This window comes from Nipponia nippon, unplaced genomic scaffold, assembly GCF_047370975.1.
Source record: "Nipponia nippon isolate SJK-2023a ecotype South Korea unplaced genomic scaffold, ASM4737097v1 scaffold_7, whole genome shotgun sequence".
Taxonomy (NCBI): Eukaryota; Metazoa; Chordata; class Aves; order Pelecaniformes; family Threskiornithidae; genus Nipponia; species Nipponia nippon.
Window position 1 is genome coordinate 49,346,171 of NW_028262391.1, and position 23,739 is coordinate 49,369,909.

Here is a 23,739-nt window from a genome sequence, read left to right on the forward strand (position 1 = left end):
AGCAATGGAATCACTCAGGATACACACAGTGTGAGTCAATTTGGTATAGAGTTTATAAAAAGACTAACTGAATTGCTTATACTCTTTCTGTTGTCTTCAGTATGGTGTGCATGATATTCTGTGCGTAGTGGTTATATTTGCACTGGGTAGTTATGAAAGAGATGAGGTTACACTGGACCACACCAACTGTGAAATCTTTGTTTTAACTGCAATCCCATAAATCATCAACCACGGTAAACTAATATCTATTTTTGTTATTTAAAAAAAAAAGTTTCAAGAGGAAAACTTGTCATATAACAACTTTGAAATAATTGAAAGTACTAGAGATGATATGGAAAGGCTTTTCTGTTTGTTTAATTAAAGCCCACCTTCCTAATGGAAGAAGACTTTAATATAGCAAGCTTGATTTAGCCAAGTATAACTTCTGGGTAATACCACTTACAACTTTTGAAGTGGCATGATTTGGATCTTTTAATAGGTTGGGTAATACATTTGTATGTATATACACAAAAACTACCAGGATTAGTCTTTTGTAATACTTGGTTATAACTGAAGTAGTTGACTGGTTCCTTGACTACTGTAGTGGATGACTGCAACTGAAATGTTTTGTCTAACTGCTTGTAAAACGTGACAGATTTCACAACTCACAAGTTAGGAGCAGCAGTGTTTCAGCTATGGGTAAGTCTTATGGAGGCCATTCTGAAGCTCCAGGAAAATGAAGTAGACTTGGAATAGTTGAACGTCGAGTGGGCTACAAGATGAGTAAAAGTACAGGATTTTTGGGACACTAGAGTACAAATTATACAGCCGTATGTCATGCTTTATTGTAGTCTATGCAAAGAAAAGTTTATTGAGAGATTTATTATGCAAATAAATGTCATAAGTGTTGGCACTTCAAAGGCCTGTGCATGCATTTGCCATATAATTGCCTGAAGATATAGGCTGGTTTGGATGTTGAGTCTTTATTTGCATTTGGAGGATTAGCAGACTGTTTATTTTACTACCCTTAGCCTTTAAGTGCACTTAAGCTGTTTTTCCAACAGAGCTGAATTTATTCAGTGCGAACTTCTTGATTGACATAGCAAGAAGAGCACATCAACAAAAATGTACAGGACCTTGCAGCAAACGGCCTGTTTCATTTGCAACCTTGTAATGTGTAATGGGAACCAGTGGATTTGAATTAAAAAAAAAAAAATAATACAGATTGTAACTAGCAGTAGAGATTTCCCAAGGAAAAATGTGCATAGATGAGAATAAAGATTAGAGCTGACAGAATAACATTTTTTCTGTTAATTTTATCGTATCTTAAAAATATTCAGTGCACATAATTTATTTTCCCTTTCATTATCCTTTCAGCTTAGGTGGCAGGCCTGGCTTCCAGAGAAGTTAATGGAAATCTCTGTATTGACTTTAGACAAATTTAGATCAGGCTCTAAATGGCAAAGAATGAGCCCCAAATATTTATGCATATTTATGAACTGAATGAAAATTTGTTAATGAAATGTTCATACACGATTCATTCTAGGCTGGCTGTGCATTTGTCTAAAAAACCCATAAGTGCCTTTCTTCTAGTGTTCTGTTAAATGCTGACCAAAAAGTCAGTGGGATTTTTGCTGGAATGAAGCATTTGGGATTTGGTCAATATTCATGCACATTAAAGATTTAATATTTATTGCTAAGGATTAGTGCTTACGTGGTGAACAGGCACTTTATGTAACTTTATGTAACTTACAGTTTGATCAAAGCAATGCTGTTTCCAATGTCATAAACCTTGACCAGCCCTGACTTTGTCCCTTGACAGGAACTTGAGGATGTCCTTATTGCTTCTAACCTGCCAGTATTTCCTATGAAACTTAAGTAAAACGGAGGCACTTGACTCTGTCAGTTTAACAGGTTGGCTTATTTACACTAATTCAAGCTCTAGCATATGAGAATGAAGCATGTGGCAGCTGGTAGGAAAGCTAGATCCTTGCACTCTAGGAGGCCAGATCCTCCAGGTGAGCAGCTGCTGTCAGGATATATCCATCATTGTGCCAAAATACCTTGACAGTGCCCTCCTGGCTGTCTCTTTGAAGCAAAAATTGGATTAGATATGATAAATGGATCTCTTGTGTGGAAAGACTAGTGTGCTTTAGCCCATGCAAGTACAGTTTCTTTGTCTGTATGATACTTAGTCTGGTGACAATGCATTAGGAATTTTTCCCCTTCACCTAACATGGAAACAAATGAGCTTTTTCCATTTCTTGTCCTTCTAGAAGGACTCACCGAACATTTAATTGAGCTACTTATATTTGTATCTTTCCACTTCTCTGACTTTCAGGGTCTGTTTTGAATTGTTCCTTGGCACCAGGACGTGATTCCACCCTCCCCTCTGGTTTTATAGTAAACACTGCAAAAATGACTGTATCCTTATTTTGGCAGATGAGAAGGCATCTTCACGCAACACCTAATTGGGGCTGACTGGGATGGAGGAGGTCACTTCTCAGCCTTGCTATTGCCTGAGGTAGATTATGTCCAAATTATCAGTACCTAGCTGTGGAATTCACTATAACATTAGCAAATTACTTTTAAAAATAGAGATAAGGAATTGCTCTCAGACACTGTAGGTTAGTTCCCTCTGTGCGCATATTTCATCATACCTGGACCACATACTGATGCTATGCTAATTTGGACCCTGTTTAAAAGCTAGGAAGCATGATCTGTGCAATTTTGCTGAGGATTGGACTGCTGTGGTAAGGTTAAGAGTTAGAGCAATTTTGGCTTCATAACAGAACACTCACCTGAGAGATGGTGACTATTAATTTTTGTCTTTTTCAATATGAATTTTTATTATAGTAACTTAGTTAATTGGTTGCACATGATTCTTTATCCTAGAGACTTCTCTCTGCCAGTCTTCAATTAAATGCATTCTTGCTAAAATTTATGATGTTCCTTACTGTTGACCTGAAGGAAAAGCCCCTTGGATTCAGCTGGCGAGACAGAACCATTCTGTTTGAACTGCCACTACTGAAATTTGGCCAAACCTGTTCCAGTCATAACCTCTTCTGATGTTTCTCATGTGCGAACATTGGTGGTACTGTTAGCATGTACTTGTAGTATTGTGCTTTCAGCATAAGGATTGGCAGGGCAGATGACTTCTCTGATAGCTATTGAGCTAATTTAATGAGTTCCAGATAGGTGAAGCAGCTGCTTGTTTATGCATCACATATGTATTTTTACCAGTCATTAAGTGTGCAATTAAGAACATGATTTTGGAAAGGCTGGTGATGTATAGTTGCTTGCGCCTTTGGTAGACCCTGAACACCTCACAGCAGATGTCTGTTGCCTACCAGGAGTGGATGTTTCGTTTAAATATAAACTGAAGGTGTTGCAAGTGGAACAGACTTGAGTAATGAAAAAAATATCCCTAGCTCTCAAACAAGCCTTTTATTATCCTGTGGTTAAGGAGGAAAGAGCTCTTGAGAAGGATGACAGGTTTTATAACCTGATATCTTTCCATGTGCTGTTGCACTGGGCAGATTCCCTCAACACAGAAAGCAAGTTGTTCCTTTGATCTTAGGCAGCCACATGCCTGTAGGAATTGCATTTTATGTATGCAGAATACTGGACCTTTTCCCATTAGCAGGTACAGTCTTTTGGAAATCCCACTGAGATCCTGCATAAAGATGTGGTGCAAAGCCAGAGGGAATATGTCAAAAGAGATAATCCTAAAGCTATTTCTGTTATGGTTAGAGTAGAGCCAGTGCATGTGAAGTTTTTCTTTCTAGCATTGGGAGATGAACCTTGAGTAGGTTTCTTCTCAAAGCATGAGTATCTCACTTGAGCTGAAATACCAGAGTCTAGTAGCAACTGCAACAGCCATATCATCAAATTCTAAATGGGATCCACCTCTCTGGAAGGTGATGGAGCATCTTGATTGCCATTCCCAGGGGCTGATACTTTCATATTTTCAATGAGCTAGGAGTTGCTTTTGTTCTTGCCACTGTTACCATCTGTGGGCTTTGGGCACTTTAATAAAGTGTATATTCAGCAGTTATCATGCCGTGACCAACAGTACATAGAGCAAAATGTTTGTCACTTTGGCAGTCTACTAAATCTCTTACAAACAGAGGCATAGTCATCCTCAGAAGGTTATCCCTGCCACTACAACAGGCAAAGCAGGACACAAGGGCATGTTCTGTGAAATGATTAATAGATATGTGAATAGCACCATATGATTTATTATGACATCTACATACCTTGCTTGAAAACTGCCGTTTGCTGATGTAGAAGGGTAATGTTTTTCCCCATGTAGTTACAGCTATTATAAACAACTTCTACCAGCATCGTTGCTATCATGTCCTGTCTTTCACCTTCTATTCATCCCTGTTTGTAATAAGTAATGTGAAACTGTTCCTGTAAAGCCTCAGTATGGACTAACTTGCAAAATCCCAGGGCTCTGCAGTGAAAGTATAGATCTTCTGCTGAGTCATCAGTAATGACAGATACTGGAGTTTTACAGACACACAGAGTCACTTTTGCTGACTTATTCTAATTTTAATTTAGCTGAGTTTTATTTGTTCTGGTCACTGTTATTCAAGGTACTAATATTTCTTGGGTGTGAAGAGAAATAAGAGCAGATCTCCAGGCTTAGCCTTATTAAAAATAACAAAGGTGAACTTCAGAGAAATGTAGAGCTTTGATCTGCCTGTGCCTGTACTCAGTTTAGTGCCATCAAGAATTTTACATGCTTATGGTACTCGGTAATTTAAAATGTAATGCAGTTTGTGCACATATCATTGTGGTGCTTTTAAAAATCAAAACATACATCCACAGTCCGTCCTTTCTGGAATATGAATAGATTGGAAGTGTTTAGGTGCCTCTCAAAAAAGGTAACATAGTTCTGTTTTTTCTCTTGGGCTACATTTTCATTGATTCTCATGTTTGTAGTTACCCAGCCTATTTCAAAGCTTGTCAAACAGTTGAGTAGGAAAAAGTAGTTAAGATATTACATGCTGACATGATATTTCTGTTTGCACCCCTTTTGTTCTCATTATCTGCTTTTGTTCAGCAGATGCTTTTGGAGTTAAGACAGGCTTTGAGTTTTCTCACTGTTATCTCTGCCTCAAGTTTTATTTCTGTTCTCCACTTCATAGGGTCTACTTGCCTGCCAGAGTCAGGGGATGACTTGTACTAATGCTAATGGGAGTTGGAATGTGTAAATTCAATTAGTGCTAATGGGAGTTAGTCCTATGAATTTCCTATGCATCAGTACACTTTTTAGACCCCTACGCATTGTGGCTTCCCTTTAGCTAGATTTCCTAATTTCCCTTTTCATGGTGTGTTGCTAGTTTCTCTATTCTTTGTACTCCTTCAGCAGTGAAGCAAGAATCTCAAGTTTTACTATGACTGGAAGAGCACATCCTGACAAAGGAAAACTTGTTTTATTAAATTTATTTGATCATTTGAAGCTAGCAATATGTGCCTTGGTCACACATGAACTATGTGCTATATGACACAAAATGCTCTGAGCTTTTGGGTGAAGGACAGGAATGTGATAGGTTAATTTTATATTACAGTAAACTTTCCTAGGATTGCAGCTGACTAAAAACTGTAACTACTTGGAATGTGTTCTTTCCCTATAATTCTAGAAATTTTTTTATCAGTTTTCATTCTTTTCAGTCAGAAGTGGTCGAACTTAATTTTATTTTAAAAATTTTTGTGTAGTATTCTTCGTGTCATGTATTCTTAGCATAGCTGCTGTTTTGTCTATTCTCATTTTGGCAACACCTTCTACAGTATGTCTCAATGCCAGTTAAAGGCTCATTTTTTGAGTTTCCTTTTACAATACAGGTAACCATATTCATTCCGAAGAGCTTTTTTTTGCACTATTGTACAAATCAATCTGGGGGGGATAGAGAAATCTTGTTTTATAGAGCTGCAAAAATTGATGACCATTGCTGCTCTAAGTTAAGACGCATCACTGAATACAAAATAATTCTGAAGTGAGAAACACCTTTAATGAAAAGGATGAACAAATATATTTTCCAAACACTTTGTCTTTGGTTTGGATAATTTCTTTGCAGTCCTTCCTGCATAAGGTGTGACCCTCTCCCCTTAGGACCGGAATTGGAGCTACCTTTAAGAATAAGTAGGCAATTGCCTGTAATGTTAGAGGACTGGTCGTGACAAAAAGACTACGCAAAGGGGTGACCCTGACTCTGCTCCTGCTTTGTCTGAGCTAGGTCAGATGATAACAGGGTTCCTGAGCTCTCTGGAGAGCCCCATCTGCTTTCTGCAGAGCTGCTGGTGGCTCTCACAGCTACTGCTCCTGAGAGGCAGGCAGGGACATGTTCAGTGCCACCTCATTTTGTAGGGACTGGTCTCTTCCTCCTTTTGCCCTTTTCCCCTGCCTGAAGCAGGGTTTGCAACTACAGCTCTGCAGAGCTCTTCTCCAGGCTTATTATTCTAGGTAGGTGGCTACTCCATCCCTGGGATGCCAAGATTCAGATCAACCTGTACTGCTCAGAAGCTTTGAAGCAGCTCTGTGTGAAATAGAGGGAAACAAAATTATGAATGCTTCATTTCATTCCCAGTTTGCCCCTGGTCCTGTGGAAATAGCGTTTGGTTTGTAGGCTAGCTGAGTTGCCTTAGGTTTGGGTGGTGAGAATGGGAGAGGGGAAAAAACTTGCTGAAACTGACTGACTTGGACTCATGTTAAAAGCTGTCTGCTATTTTTAGTGATCAACAGTCAAAACATAATCAGGCCTTTCTAGATAGGAAACTGAGGCTTCCTTACTTAAATTAGAAGAATCTGAAATGCCCATGAAGGTATTGGAAATGTGGAGACCATGGACAACAAACCTCTCTTCTTTCTATGAGAAGAGACAGTAGCACCATTGCATAATTGCATGGCATAGTCCTAACCTGGTATTCTACTGGGGTTTAGTCTGTGTCTGTCTTCACAGAAAATACTGTATATTTGCAGAGCACTAAAATAAAAGGACAATGGAAACCACACTAAAAAGCAAATCATTCTTTTTCACCAAATGGAAGAGCAAAGGTGGTTTGCATCATAGAAGATGAACAAAGAACTCTTACACTTTTTTCCTGTTTCAGGTACATACTGGCATAAGTAAATAAGCCTCTCTGACTCTTGTGGCAATGAAAAACCAGTCTAGCAGCTTTTCTTTACCTCTTAAAACTCTTCCATAACCTCTTGAATGCACATTCTTCTCTGCTCCAGTGTTATCTTCATCTATGTCTCTGTTTTTTCCAAAAGAGATCATGGATATAAAACAACTGTGAAATAACATTAAAGCTTGAGAATAGTGGAACATAGGTGAATGACATTTCACCTATGGTTTCAAAAGAAAGTATTCCTCAGATCATTCAGACTAGCCATCTGGAAGTAAAGAGTTCTCTTACAATATCTCTACTGTAACAAAATAGAAGTAATAATTCTAATGGCCAATTAGAACAAAGCTTGTTCTTGACTGACCACCAGCACTTCAAAGTCAGATTCCAGCTTTGGGAAGATCATAGGTCCTTTGGTAACCAAAATATTTATCAGGGTGGAAGGGTGTGAATTGAGTCTTCTGAATGGCACTCTGCATACAACTTCTGTTGTATTGCCTGAATTTCTTTTTTAATTTCTGTAGATGTTCATCCTATACAATCTTAATGCATAATCCATGCTTGATATAGCAATAAACAGAGCTGACAGTACACCATATTTTGTAAAACCATACATATTTTTATCTGAATGGGAACATACTTATAACTAAGACAGCAATGAATATTTTATTTACTAAATAGAAGTGATAGCAGGTTTAAATGGAGTTCTATTTTTCGGTTTGTGATGCACGTTTAACCTTAAGGTTTAAATAAAACAAGCATATTTTAAGATCTTCTCATAATAGCTAGCAATGGCAAATGTAACTTCTCACAAGGTTCAACAAAGAGCATTTGATCATAAATTGTAAAGATGAGGTCAAAATACTTTTAACATGGGTTTTCATGGGAAATAATTTTCTCATGAAAATGTTTGAGATTGTAATGGCTTTCCTTTGGCTTACTGCTATGACCCCAAGTTCTTCTAAAAGCTTTTTTTATTTGTTTCTTAAACAATCAATATAGGCCCTCTTGAATAGCCAGTAGGAAAAGAAAACTAGAAGAGCTTTAACCGCTCTGCTCTAACCATTCATTTGTTGGCAGCCTTGGAGAGTGCCTATCAGTATCTGCCTCAGGTGTACAGCTAAGGAATGTTTTTTCTGACAAAACCTTAATGAAATCAGCATATTCCCACAGAAAGGTTGAGTTTTAATAGCTGTAAATCATTCAAAAGGAAATGAAAACCTTCCAGCAATTCTAATCGCATGTTATGGGATAGACGTGAATGGTTGCTCAGATGGGTATAACGTAGCATCCCCATGACCTTGCCTGTGGGTTCACTCAAAACATGTACTCCAAAACTTTTTTCCCTGAATTTAGATGCCATAGAAAAATGCTAATATTGCTTGGTTCACTGAGGAATCAGAGCCATCTTGAGCCAAACTTGGTCCATCATTTTTCAGGTTGTGACCTAATCATTAAGCATCAGTAGAAATACTAATATACTTTTATTCCAGAAACCTAGCTAATTGTCTCCTGTGGAAAGTTTTAAATGCAAGAAAAAAATGCTAAACGCTTTTGTATGCCAGTTATGTATTTTAACCCTTAGACTGTCAGGTTCTGTATAGATTTCAGTGCTTTACTATGTTATACTGGATGTTGAATACATGCAAATATTATGCCAGCAAATGACAGAATGAAGTATTAAAATGTGTCACAGGAATGGATTAAAACCTAACAAAATGTATTCCTATACTCTGCCCAGTTAATATCAGTGTGATGGCATTAGCACATAATACCTGCTATTAATTCAATTTCAATTTTATCCTACTGCTCTTCCTTGAAGAGAGGAACAGAGTGACTGCCTGTAGTGAAAATCAAGTTGAGAATCTGTTTGAATAGTTCAACTTCTGTCTTTTGTTAACATTAGCTTCAAATGGAGACAATAGCTCCAGGATTCATTCAACCATTACAAAATCTAGGTCCTGATTCAAAGGACATTGAAATTAGTATTGTGTTTAAACTGGTTTAGCTGAAGCTTTCATGTTAGTCAATAGGAAACTGTTCAAGTGGAATTTGAGTCCAGGTGATGTACAACATCTCATTGTCACAAAGCCTCAGGTCAAGGCGGAGGCTGTGTGACAGGAATTCTAATATTTCTAGACAAGGACTCTTTTTTTTTTTTTTTTTTTTTTTTTGTCATATGGCTGCTTAATCTGGTTCTCTGCCATGGCTATTATGTGGGAGAAATTTGTGGCTCGTTCCCTTTTTCCTATGAACCCAACTGCAGTAGAGTGTCCAGAAGAGTCAGGGGAAGTTCATTAAAATTTCAAGACTCCCTTTTCATGCATATTGTTTTGAAGTTACATGTTGTATTTTTGGCATAGATTGTATCTAACTTAAAATAACATGAACAAAAATAAATAAATAATGTGGCATCAGTGGTGAACAATCTTAAACAAGAAGATAAAGTATCTTTCTGTGTTTCCTGATTTATGAAGCTTTGATTAATATGTCTTTGTAACATCTAAGCAAATTGTCTGTATTTTACAGAAGGGTGAGAGTGGCTGTGGAAACATAAGCAATTCGTTTTCTTCTACAGGAGTTACTTTAGTTGCCCTTCAAACCTGTTATATCAAAAGGCACAGTGCCACTCACAAAGCTTAGAAGATTTGCTTGCAGTGAGGAAATCCTGACAGTGAATTGTGGATGTGATTTGAATGAATTAGGGTGATAGTGTCCTGTACATGTCTCATGAAAGAGTGATCTTCATCTGCTCCTTTCTATGGATCCATGGAGGGATCATAATCTTAACGCTTCCTTTGATCTCCTGAATGTATGCTTGTGGGAATAGAACAGTTGATGGCTGCCCTGTGATATAATCTGTGCTATGTGCCAGCACTCTCAAAGGCTTTTTTGTCATATGTCTTGTAATAAGATGGTTATGACACTTCAGAATATGTGAGAGACAGTAAAAGGGGAGAAAAAGGAATATTAGACTCCTATACAGTTTATAATTAAAATCCTAGAGAGCAATAGCTGTGAAGTGAGTAAAGAAACATACAATAAAAGCAAGCAAGCAAAAAACTCCACTTGATCCTAGAAAGCACAAAGGCAGGCTGCTTCATTTGCAAGGCTTTCTATCTATTTCAAGTCACCTTATCATTGAGATAGCTTTCAGTTTAAGCTTACAAACAAAAAGCCCAAAGGAATTCTTTCCCCATTCTGGGGGAGAGAGAAACCTTCTGTGCAGATGCTTGGCACGTTTGAGCTCTGTCCCATACTGAGCAGTTCTACAGTTTTATACCTCACTGCTATTTTATGATACTTCCAAGGGATTAACTTGACAGGGTGAAAAAGAACAAGATGTATGTTTGAATAGAGATTAAAAATACAACACAGAGCATTCAATTATCCTGTCAATAATTTCAAGGTGAAAAGCCCAACAACATATCAAGTAATAAGAAACACTTTGCAGATGTTAGCATAATGTTTAAAAAAAAAAACAAACCACACACACAAAATCAACCCAAAAACTAACCAAAAAAACCCTAACAAAAAACCAAAAGGAGATAATGAGGAAAAGAGTGAAACATCTTTGGTATGCTTCAAGCATTAGAGCACTTAGCCGTGGTCTGAAGATCAATAAGGCAAAACATTCTTTTCATTAGATATTAATACTGTATGATCAGAAGACATAGTAACTACTAGGATCATGTGACTGTCACACAGACATATTTTTCCACTTTGTCAAGATGAGTACGGTGAAAATTCCCTTCATCAGTTTGCACATAGTTAAAACTTTCAGGTCAATGATGAGATTTATAAACCTTTTTTCACAGCAGCCTAGAAAGAAATAGAAGAGCTTTTTGCATCTTTCTGTTGTCCCAGCAACCAGCTGAAACACTTTCTCATGTACACTTGTGCGAGGCTGATGGTGAGGTGTTAGAGGATGTGTATGTAAAGGATTTTCTGAGAACAATTGCATGGAGAAAAACTTCCGAAGTTAAATGACCCTGAGAGTTTCATATTTTCATCTTAGTGTCAAGTTACTGTCTTGTCTAGATTTTTTTTTTTATAAAGACATTGAACCTTCATTTAAAGACCTCAAGGGATGAGGTAGAATGTATCACATCTGCCCATACTCACCAGCTGACTGAGGGTGCTTGAAAACTCATTGGGATCCGTTTTCCTTTGGAACTGTGTTGTGCTGCAAGCTTAAAGTAGATTAGAACATGCTATTAAATTTGTATGCTTCTCTCCTTTTCAAATGTGCCTTTTCTGCTTATTATATAAAGTGAAGTTTTATGCCTCCTTATTATTCATTATCAACAACAAAAACAATTAAGATATTTTCAGTAGAAATTAGAAACTTGACTTTTTTTAAAAAGGTATAAATTCATGCTTTAGTGCACAAATTCAAAGGTAGTTTAGTAATAAGAATACACCAATATATTATCTGTAGGGTTATTGAAAGCTAATATTGCAAAGATTTTTTTTTTAATATTCTCTTAACAGCAGTTTAATATTACTATGCTGGCTAAGTGGATCACATCTGTAACTCAAATTGTGCAATTTTGCACCACTAACTGTGATTATTTGAATTACACTTCAAGACTGTCTGGGCTTGACAGGTGCATTGAAGCTAAAACTTGTTTGCTAAGGTTACACAGCAAAAAATTACATTATGCTAGGTACATTAGAGCTGTGAAACTAAGAATGCATCACATAGTTAAGTAGATCACTTGGTCTGCTGAAATTAATTTAAAGCTATACTGTTGTCTGGGTATTTTGACACGATAGCAAAACTAGTGACCAGACAATGAGAATTTCCATACAGCATTTTATGATAAACTTGAGCAGAAGACTGAGAGCGATGTTGCAGAAAGCATGTGTTACTGCTCTTCCTGTGCAGCCGTGTAAGCCTTTAATAAAGCTCCTAAATGTTTCTGTTGTAGCAGAATTAGGCTGATCATAAATACAAGATGTAGGCTAATGCAGAATGACCTCTTAAATGGCATCCTTTAATATGTTGTTCCTTAATTTTTTGTAGACTATCACAAAGCTCTTCCATTCAAACATAGGATAATATAGTGTCATATTACCTACTTATGACTTCTACAGCATAAGCAGTCATAACTCTTTTGTTTCCCCTGTCTGTAAGACAGTCAAAGCCATCTTTTTGTTCTCAGAGTGATTTAAGAACTGATTAATTCATGTTTGCCATGCGCTTGAAGATTATCAAAGGGAAGGCGCCACAGAAGAAACAATTTAATTTTTATTTTAGACTGTTGGCATAGCTTCTAAGATATTACTGTGATGGAGCTTTGGTGCTGTTTGTTTTAAGCATAACACTTCAGATGTTATCCTGCATGCATACTACTAGTACCTGCCCACTGGTTTCATGTAGTTCTTCCCCTTGCAAATGAGAGATTCATCTGTGCTCCCTTGTCACTGTTCACAGGAACAGTTACAACACCAAACACCTAATGACAATGCTCATTTGATTTCTATCTCTCTTTTTTTTTTTTTTTTTTTTTTTTTTCCCCTCTTCTATTCCTGTAAAGAGCTAAGAAGTTCAATCAACATTATTTTAGTTCTGGCCTCAAAGGGTTTTCAGAGTAGAATGAACTGTTGCAGCTGGGGACATCAGCAGTGTGTGTTTAGATCTGAATGGCAATTTCTGCCTCAAAAATCTTGACTGAAATACAGCTTATCTTTAAATCAATATTCAATGTTTTTCTGAAGACTGCACTGATGGTCTAGCCACTATATATCTTGGAAAGCTGGGGAGCATCTCACTTAAACTGTGATCCCATTTCCAGTCAGGCATTTCTAGCTTGAAATTCTAGCCTGTAGATCTTGTTAAGATTACAGATTAAGGGCCTGCACCCAAGCATAGTGGAGTTCAGGGGAGTATTTCTATTGAGTTTGACAGGCATAAAATCAGACCTGTTCAGAACATGACAAATCACACTTGTAAGTCTCTGTAGACCAGTATCAATCATTCCTTATCTCTTGTGAGTGTCTCCTCATTATTTCCATTGTCAAAACTTGAAGTTTTTTCAATTTCAACCCTCTTCTCTTGGGTTGTATCTTGATAAACATATGTAAATTTGTTAAATCCATGTTGTCTTCCTATTTCAGATAGTGAAAATAAAGACAGAGGAAAACAATGTTGTGCTACGCAGTATGTAGTGTCAGGATGAAGGATCCCTGTAAACTCTTGTTTTTTGAATATTGTATTTTTGTTTGCAAGTATAGTAAATTCTCAGTATGATAGATCTCAACCCTTTATATTTGTGGGATAAAAGATGCATGTATTCTGAAGAATGATCTATCTTAAAGAAGAAAAGCTGTACATGATCTGTTAGTGCCACTAATGCATTTGAAAAGCCACCATTGCACTGATCATATCCAAAGAAAATTTTTGTTACTCTCCAGTGTCATCTGTTACCAGTTCGAAGCTGTCATGTGGAACTATACAAGTATATCGTGGAAGTATACAAGTATACCAGGCAGGCCTATGGCAGGTTCTGCTTTTTAGCTGGAAGTGAATGCAAGAAACTTCTAAATGTTAGTGCATCAGATCAGAAGTAAACTGCTCTCATGATGGGCTAAGTGCACACACATCTTGAACTTCTTGGAATGCACAGTCCCAAGTGTTATTCCAGCATGTCTGTGATTACGCTTTCTGAGTGTGTTAAGCCAAAATTCTTGTCTAGAATTAACAGGTGCTCCTCAATTTTATGGACTAATATCCTCTTTTTATCACCCCTCTTCACCTCTTTCAAATTCAGATCTGATGTTTCACTACTAAATCTTTTTCGACTCCCTCCTTTTCTCTTGAAATGTCAGCAGATCTAGCCTAGCAACAAAACATGAGCAGAAGCCTGGCCTCTGGGAGGGCTCCTCCTCATTCCGTCCCTCCTCACTTTCTCTGGATTTCTGGATCCTTCCTATCCCATTTGGCCTATTTTTGTAATCTCCAAAGTTCCCTGTTTTAACAGATCATGAAGTAGAAACAGTGGATAAAGTTGATTAAATACATTCTAATGCCACTGGGGGTTATGTGGCAGATTACGTTGTTGTTGGTTTAGTCCTTGATAATTGGATTCCACTCATGGTACTGTCCAGTCAACCTATATGAGCAAGGGCAATGTTGAAGTCCTCTGTTTGAGTCAAAAAATCACAAATGTATGTCTGTCATCTGGCAGCCTGATAGAGCTCATCTGATGTACGGGTTTAGCTTTTTAATACTGTTGCTGACCTGAACATTTGGATTTAGTCCCATAGAAATAGCAACTTTGTTATTCACTGTAAATGCCCAAAAGTCCTGCGGAGACAACTCATGCTGAAGTAAAATGATTGCTTTGCCAGAGTGGCACTTAGACCTCTTCGTAGGACAGCATAGGCAACCTTCGCACTGGCTGGTAGTATTCAAACAAGAATACAGACTTATACATTCATTCCATAATGTTATTCCATTATGTAAACCTTTCTGAGAAGGAAAAGCGGTCAGTTCTCTCACTTCCAAAATAATAAGGATGGAGCTGGTTAAAATCTTGGTTTCTCTGTTGTGTGAATTATTTTAGATGACTTTCAGCCTGTGTTGGAATGAAAGTAAATCTATCTATTAATATGTATCTTAAACTACGTATATGAAGTTAGAGGGCTTTGCGAAATGTTTCTACTGGTGTTATAGCTAACTTCTTAGCTTTTTTCCATTTATTATTGAAAATTAATGATGGAGACACTGAAATGATTGAGACACTCATGAATTGATGCAGAAATGACTAAAAAAAGTAAAAGAGAGTATTCCTTCCTGTTTGTCAAAAGTTCTTTAGCGACTTCTTGTGTAAATTTTCTTAGCGATACTTTCTTAAAACACCGACAAATATGTGGATTTTCTTCTTAAAATCAGAAAGCCCTCAACAATATTGATGAAACTGGTAACAGTTCAATCACTGTTTGACTCGCAGTAGAAGATACCTTAGATCCTGAACTCAAATATTTTAACCTTTCATAGCTACCATACTTCTAAGCTTCTGGCTAAATGAAGGCAAAAAGTTAGTTTATTCTAACAAAATGTCTTTCGAAAGGTGAAACACTAACAGGCCCTAACTGTAGCTAAGTGGCTGCTCGTAATTTGTGATGTACTTGAGGGATAAGCAGCTGCTATATGGAATGTGTGCAGTCTGCCAGACTCCAGCGTGACTTCCAGTCCTTAGGTGTATTTGTACTGAGAAGCATTGCCAGGGCTGTCCTGACACCCCAGAGCACCAAAGAGACCAATTTATCAAACAGTGCTGCTTAGTCTCTGTGCGAGTGTCACTATGGGGCGGTTGCTAGGTGGTACTGCTGTGGCTGGGTGATACTATTACTGGATCAAGCTCTGTTTTAGTTTCTGATGTTGCCATGGACAGAGCACTTCGCTTGATGTCAAGTGTGACCATTTAGGATGTGCAGAAACTCCCAAGACCTGTACTGTTGTGGCTTGTTTCATAGTTTACTACCGTAACTAATTTCTACTGATCTAATGTAGCAAGCTGAGCCAAATAGATTATTTTAAATTCTCTCTCTATATTTTAAGTCATATTTTTAACAAGGCAAGTATAGAATTCATTGTGCTTTCCTTAGCTGCTTGTTAATAACCCTAGATACCTCTGTGTCTTAAGCTTAATTCTCTCATTTCAAATATGCAACCCTACTTAACCTCCAGCTCTTTTCACAGTATATATGTCAGGTTCACAGCTGGTGTAAATTGATATAGCTGTCCTACTGATACTGTAGCCATGTTTATTTACAACACCTTTTCATTCTATCTCACAATTTCTCATATTGCAGAATAAAGTTGAAACAGTAAAAAAAAAAAAAAAAAATGGCTTTAACAGGCATTCTTCCATGTAACTATGTTTTTAAGAACTTAAAGCATCTGAGGGAAAGGTGTGGAAGGCTCTTGGGTTTAAGAGCATATAAAAGAGGATGGAATGGGGTTTTGGAGGTTTATTTTGAGGAGGAGGGAAGGTAGCTACTTGATCTTTCATTGTTCAACACATGAAAATATGTCTAGCACATAGCCTCTACCTCTTCAGAAATTCAAAACTAATTACATCTTAATTTGCATATCAAAGCAAATTACAACCTAATGAAACATTTGCCTGCCAAACATTTCTTTATCTTAATGAACAGAATAAGAATACCTATTACATCCTGATTAAAATGTCTTTGTACTCGTCCAACAGGTTACACTCTGTATATATAAAAATATTGTTTCACTGTCTTACTGGCAATGGGAACAAAACAGATTCTAATTTACAGCATAACTTTTTATTGTTTGTATCCATAGATACAACAACTGAGGGGGAGGAAATGCTTTGGATTTACATTGGAAGCAGAAGAGAGAAACAGTTTAATTCTGAACAGATATTAATGATGCTATTTGGAGTCCTATATAATAACATGATAGTGCCTAGAATCTGAGAAACTTGGCACTCTTAATTCATATATTAATACATGCATAAACTATCCCATCCCTCCTCCCCCGCCCCCCAAAAAAAACTCAGCTTGTGAAACTCGGGAGAATTCAGACATAAAGCAAACTAATAGTAAAAGCTAAGCCTTTCAGAAAAAATTCCTTTAACCTATGTTACAATTAATTTATGTAATACACAAAGGTTACTATAACTTTGCCTTTAAATACAGTGCCATAAATCTGTTTTACTGTGAGTACATGTATTGGGGGAAATATGTTTTATTTACTTAATTAAAAAGTCCACATACTGTAGCTGTTTTGGGTTATTCTCACTACTCTCTAGTAATTAACCAAAAGCTAAAATAAATTTGCTGAACAGGGCTGCTCTTAATACAAATGTTAAATCATTTTCGCCCAATGTAACTGTAGCTGAATGGATGCAACTGTAACATGAGCCATAAAAGGAGATAAAGCAGCAACATAATGTACAATTTCCTACTGCATAATGGTAACTCTGAATAACACATGCTCCAGGAAGAAAAGTAATTTAAACTATATTACAACAAATGTCATATTTTAAAATGGAAACTATCCATCATATGTTGAAAGAAAGTGTTGGTGAACTACAATAAGTCTAAGGAATGTACTTAAATTCTTTTAGGAGTCCATTAAAAATAAATTGATCGACTTAATTTCAGGACATTGTAATAAATTATAAGTGACAGTTACATGCATGTCCTCTCCCCATCATGTGTAAAGGTAATAATTGCAAACTTAGTGGACAGCAATTGTACAGAATAATCAAAAGTGGCTCCTATTCTATACAGGATAAAACCTTCCTTTTAGGAAATGATTAGTGCATTTATAAATAATGTTGGTAAAAATGCCTAATATTTAATTTAGATTTTTATTCCTGTGGGTGTCAGATTTATAGCAGCACAGTAAGTTTTAACAGTGAAAGCCAAAGCGTGGAAAGTGGTAGTAAGAAACTTATATGTACCTAGGCTTTGTAGTGGTTTTCTAAAAATAGAAATCAGAAAGTACACTTGTTAAATCCTTTTTCACTCATAGATAATTCAAAAATATATATGTATATTTTATGGCTTTAAATGAAGACCTCCTGAAGGGTAGAAAAACTCTTTTTTTTTGTAGTGCTTATTTTATATAAAATTGTGAGATCACAGAGGTAAGGGTGGTTTGGTATCCTGCTGACATTAACTTGGACTGATGCACATCACCAGAGGAGGTGAGTGTTTTGGAGATCCGCAGTGTGCACTGCTGGGATCTCTCACTGCGGAAGCATGGAAACTCAAGGAAATAAAGAGGCTGTCCCCATCTAAATGCTGTTCCTCAACTGGAGGGCCCTTTTGTTTCCTACTGCAATTCTTTGGAATAGTTAAAGATTTGCAGAGGTCTCTGCATCTTGTGGGAAGGCAGTATTGGGCAAATGAGTAGTGGCATCCTGGAGTTTACAGGAGCTTTAGTTCTGTTACTGATACAATTGAGATACTTCGGGTTTTGGTTAGATGATTATTTTTCTCACCTGTTTGCCATTCCCCATGATTGAGGAAGAATTCAGTTTGGTACTGCTGGATTCTTCTCCTTATTCATAAATGGTAGTTAGTTGTCTTCCCTTTATCTATAGATGTGCTTGAATATAAAAATGTGGGAAATTTTGTGTATGGGGTGCCTCACCCCCACAGTAGTAGGCTGCAATATGGCAAGCAGTGTTTTCAGTGAGCTCACTTTGTGACTGTTTTATGAAGAACCCTTGCTCCCTTACTCCTTGTCTGCATGGATATCTAAAATGTAGCCTATAATTTTGAACTAAGATTTCTATATTTAAAAAGAAACAATCTTGAGCCAAACTCTCAGCTGGTTTCCATCAACATTGTGCTCCTAATTTCAGTGACTTTGAGTTTTGCTGTTTTTCTGGAAGCTGTCTATTTTGTTGCACTGCTTGAGATATTTTTAATAGGGCCTTCTTAATACTGCTTAAGAAACATATTTTTGATACAGCCTACTTCTACAGGAGTCCATTCAAACACTTGGAAGAAAGGGGGCAAAAGGTTATGAAAACTGTGCTAGTAATGAAGCACTTTTTTTTTTCTGTATTCCCTTCTTTTTTTTAGCTTCTAGAGCTTGCTAAGTGAGTAAATGGTTAAATGTTTTGTGGTTTGGGTGGGTTTTTTTTGTGGTTTTGGGTTTTTTTTTTTTGGGGGGGGGGGTGATCTGCTTCTGCCTTTGCTAAGCTAGGATGTTGTCTTGTCAGCATGAAATTGCCAAATAGGCAGTGGCAACGTTGGTTGAGGGCATAACACTAGGAGGCTTATGATTATGACTGCTTCTATGTGATATATGAACAAGGAATGTTTGGAGTAACTGACACTCATGAAACTAAGAAATGGTATTATAGGGAAGAAGAGGGGGGAAAAAAGGTAAAAACAGTGTGGTGATTCCCACTCTTGTACTCTCATTAACAAAGAATGTTTATAAAAACAGTGTGAAGTGCTGCAGAACCGCATGCTTTGGTCCAGAGAAGAATTTAAGGACAAATTATTTCACCTTAAACTGTCCGCAATATTTTGGCTGAAAGAATGCAGGCTGTAATATTTCAGTGGGGTGTGAAATCTTTCTTTAATCTCCAATCCATGAAAAGAGGGAAACTTAAACCTACTGTCCCTCAAAGTTTGTGTCTTAAAAACTCCATGGGTGTGCCTTGTGTTAATGCAGACTTTTTTTGTTCTTGAAAGTTGGAAGACAATGGTAGAGGTTTTTGTCTATAGGTTTTTAGCCATGACACAAGAAGTTTACTAAGCTTCCTGGAACTGCAGGTGGCTTAAGTATTTTTATTCAAAAAGCTGGAAAGCATAGCTGTAACCTTCAGAGATATGTGCCCAACCTTGAAACTTGCTGTATTCCTACTTGGCCTTAGCTTTACCAAATGGTAAAGAGGGTTATTTGTTCAGATGGTTATTAGTAACACTAATGAAATTCATCAACGTACTATGACTCAATAGGAAAAAACTTGCATTTAAAACAAGGCTAAACAAAACCCGAGATATGCAAGAGACAGGAAGAAACCACAGTTTGGATGAGAAGACTTCAAGTGTATGGAATCTTGGTTGAATTTTTTTTCCTATGGGAAGTTTTGAGTAAGAAATATTTTTTGTTTAAAACTGAATATGGGGTCTTTGGCTGAGTATCCCGTATTTTTTTGGCAGATGACTGCCAGAGCCTGAAACTTTGTTCTTCAACTACCTGTGTGTAATACATAAAGAATAAAGATAGAATTATGTCTCACATCAGAACTAGACTATATGGCTCTAAAAATGATTATTTTAAAATTCATATACTGTGTAATATCTTTATACTTGCTTATATCTGTCAGTGTCTATTAGTTGCTTATAGAGCATAGAAGGAACTGGAAAGTGTAGTTTATGTCCAATGGTATTGAGGAAATCAAAGTTTCATCCTTCTTTCCTTAATGTGTTGACAATTTGCATTACTAGGTGTGAATTAGCAATTATAGCCTTCATATATCTGACCTCAACAGCTTATCAATTACCATCTATTATCTGCCTCTCCTATTCTTTTGGAAAGTGTATGCAGAAGGGAGTGCAGGTTTGCTATTATAATTATGGTGGTAAGCAGCATTAATGTACTGTAAATGATTCAGGAGAGATGTAAGCAAGTGAGAGCTAAGGCTAGTTCTGTGAAGACAGTCTTTGTATCATTTGCCACAGACTGAAGAGCTTTTTCTCAGGGAATGGTCTGGTTTGAGGTTATTGGGTTGACAGCCTGAGTTTATTCAGACTGTTACTTGTGACGGAAAAGAAAGGTATTGCATCTGATACGGACTTCTCTGAACAGGCCACGAAGATCCGTGTTCCTGCTTTCCTTTTTTTCCTTCTCTTTTAAGCAAAGTGTCAAATTTACTTCCCAGCTGCAATGAAGTATTATGAGAATAAATTCACAAATTGAGAAGACTTCCAGAGTCTGCAGTGATTTAGCCTATGTGGAAAAAGAAAGATCTGAGTAAAAAATTAGATGATGTTCATAATTTCAGACATTATTAACAACTTGTTACAGAGACAGATGCTCTGGTGGAACTGACTTCAGAATGTTACTCTTGTTTCCAGCATTGTTTCTTGCCCTAACTGTACTGATACTTGAAATGTATTTTTTCTAAATAAATTCAATCTGTTTATTGGAAAGTAATTCATTTTTGCAGATGAGTAAAAAAAATAATCTGATCCCAAATGTAGGGATGGAAGCTAAAATGCATAGAAACAATTTGGGGATGAGAATATCTACATGGACAGCCACATAATCCAGGAAGTCCAGGAAATTCAGTACTCTCACTCCCAGTATGGTGGAAGTCAGCATTTAGTGCTGCATCAGGCAGTATTTTTGTTTAAGTGACATGACGAAAGTAGAGCCCTTTGTACCCAGGCCTCTGTGAATCTGATGTAAAGCAGAGGTGCAGTGCATGGAGATGGACAAGAGTATCTGCTCCCTACCTCTGATAATGAAGCTACCTGTGCAAAAAATGGCTCTGCTGCTGTAATCTTTCTGCTTTGACAAGGTGGGGAAGTGTCATCTTCACTATATGCTCCCAAGGCTGAACATCACCTTATGCTGATAGCTTTTCTCTATATTTGTCTTTCAATAAATAGTAAACAGGAAGGCTTACTTTCTTCTAAGCAGGGAAGATGACTGTTTCATGAAAAAGAAAGTGTGACTTTGTTGAATATAGGGTGGTGTAATCTCCAGGGTGCTTCTGTCCAGTCACATTTTTGTATTTGAAGAAATAGACCTCATCAGCCTCATCACATAGTATAGATGAATGCAAGATGAACTGTGGAGAATGAGAATTTGGGGCAGGTTTGCAAAGCTGTTGAGATGCTTGACCAGATAGTGCTTTTAAATAAGCCCCATCAAATAAACCAATTTATCTCTCTTACACAAAAGTCTTTCAAATACTCAAAATGTGACTACTTGAGTGTTTGTACAATTGATGTTGGGTGTATTAATGGAATACAGGAATATCTTATAGTACGTAAGGGAAGAAGACTGAAGATTACTATGACATGTGGTTACTACCTCAAATCTGTGTTTAGGTAACTATAGGTTTTTCCCCCCTGACAAATTTGACTAATTCTTATGTGCAACATGCCAAAAGCCATATTTGTATTTTCTGTTCTCGGGTGTATATATATATATGTATGACTTAGTCATGGATGACTTGATAAACAGAAGCTTTGTTATTTATTATCACCTGCAGTTCTTGGGAGGGTGAAGAACTTCCAAAACCAACTCTCTTAACCTTGCGTGACTGTAAGGTGGTCCCTGATTATTGCTTTAAAGTTTCTTTCCAGCTATTGACATAAGAATTAATCACTGGAGTATATTTGTTAATCTAGTCTGGAATACTAATCAGTAGTTTTTCACTTACTCTTTCTTTTCCTATTCCTTTGCAAATGATAATTGAATAATTAGCAACCATAGTAATTTCTTGACATTTGAGTTGTTTAGCCAATGGAATAGCTTATTTCCATTGTAAAGACCAGGTCACATGCCTGATTTTTTTTTTTTTAATTTCTTTTTTTAATCCCTTCTGGCCATTTCTGTTCATCTATGCAGCAAACATTTTTGAATTCCAGTATTTCCTATTCCAGGTGCAGTATACTTTAGAGCTAATTTTGCTAGATGTATCCTGATATTATGCCTTTTAACAGGTGGTCTTAAGGGTGCTTTAGCTCATTGAGTCTGCACGTTACTGGCACAGCCTCAAAGTGTGAAGCTTAAGACTCTTCATATCTTTCTCTTGAGTTGCAAACTTCTTTGCTGAAGTGGGAGATCCAGCTCTGCTTGTTTTAGTCTTCAGCATAATTGAGATCCTCCAAAACAGAAAATTTTAGCAAACTAGAGTAACTTCATTTCCATGGTATTCCTGGGTGCTTCCTCATTTCTTTGACCTCTAGCATTTGTTTTACTTGGAGACCAGTGGATGAAATGTCATAGAACTGCAAAGGAATAAACATACTTATTTTCATTATCAATGAATATTCAGCATCCAGGGTGGCTGCAAGTGATATGTGGTAGAGGTCTACCTTTATCTACTGTGACAAGTGACTTGCTTTGAAGTTCTAGCCATGTTGCATTACTCTATTTTCCAATACTTAACTATGCTTACATGAGGTTGGGAGAAGCTTCTTCAGTACCAAATTCAGGATATATCTACTGTTGCAAGTGTCAGCAGAAATGGCCTCAAGTACTCTGACTGATTAGGAAGGACTGAAAACCAGTGCAAAGTGCTTTGTTTATCAAATGAGTCTTTTTCTGCTCATATTTGCATGCACATAACTGTAAAATGTCATAATTCAAGTGGCAATTAAGGCAACACGTGCAAATTGGGTGATTCTGCATGCAGCTGGCCAGTTGTGCATGCACAATTACCCAAATTACAAATGCAATCACGGTTATTCCATGCACAAATAAGGCATATAAATGTGCCCCAGCAGTGTAAAAATTGTCTCTGTTTTGCATCACAGGACGGTTTCTGGATAAAGCTGTAATAAACCTGAGATTGTGGATCTTTTGTCATGGTCAGGAAGTTACTCGGTAGCAAGGATGTAATTTAAAATTGTAAGCTACAGGTTTGTCTTGTGGGTTTTTGAACAGGCTGAGATATGGTTATAGATCAGAACTTTCCAGTGTATTTTATCTGCTATCTTCACATGCAGTAATCCATTTTCTTTAAATATTGATGGTGAAGGTGGGATATGTATTAAGCAAGTGATTTACAGAATTAATCTTTAACCTATTCTGTACTGATTCTGAATAGTTATGTATGCCATTTTCTTTGCCTTCTGTTATTAACCTGGGAAAGGCCATGCTCTCTGCAAGCATCTTGTGTGTCTTGTTGAATTGCTACCTGGAAGTATCTGAGTAGTTGCATTAAGCTTGAGATGAGGACTGGAGTTGAACAAGGCTCTGGAACAGAGTTTTTACAACAGCCACAATATTAACAAACAAGAAAAAAAGCTTTTTTTTTTTTTTTCATATTTCATTTCAGAGGCAGGATAGATAGTTGTAATCATTTTGGCTACCATTTCATAAGTCAACATAGCATTTCTGTTTTTCCATATCAGTCTTACAAATAAAAA

General features: G+C 37.0%; 1 protein-coding gene across 3 annotated transcripts in view; it reads left to right on the plus strand.

Annotated features, from left to right (window-relative positions):
- CDH13 (cadherin 13) overlaps window positions 1-23,739 on the plus strand; it is a 520,720-nt gene that overhangs the window by 33,442 nt on the left and 463,539 nt on the right. The window lies entirely within an intron of this gene.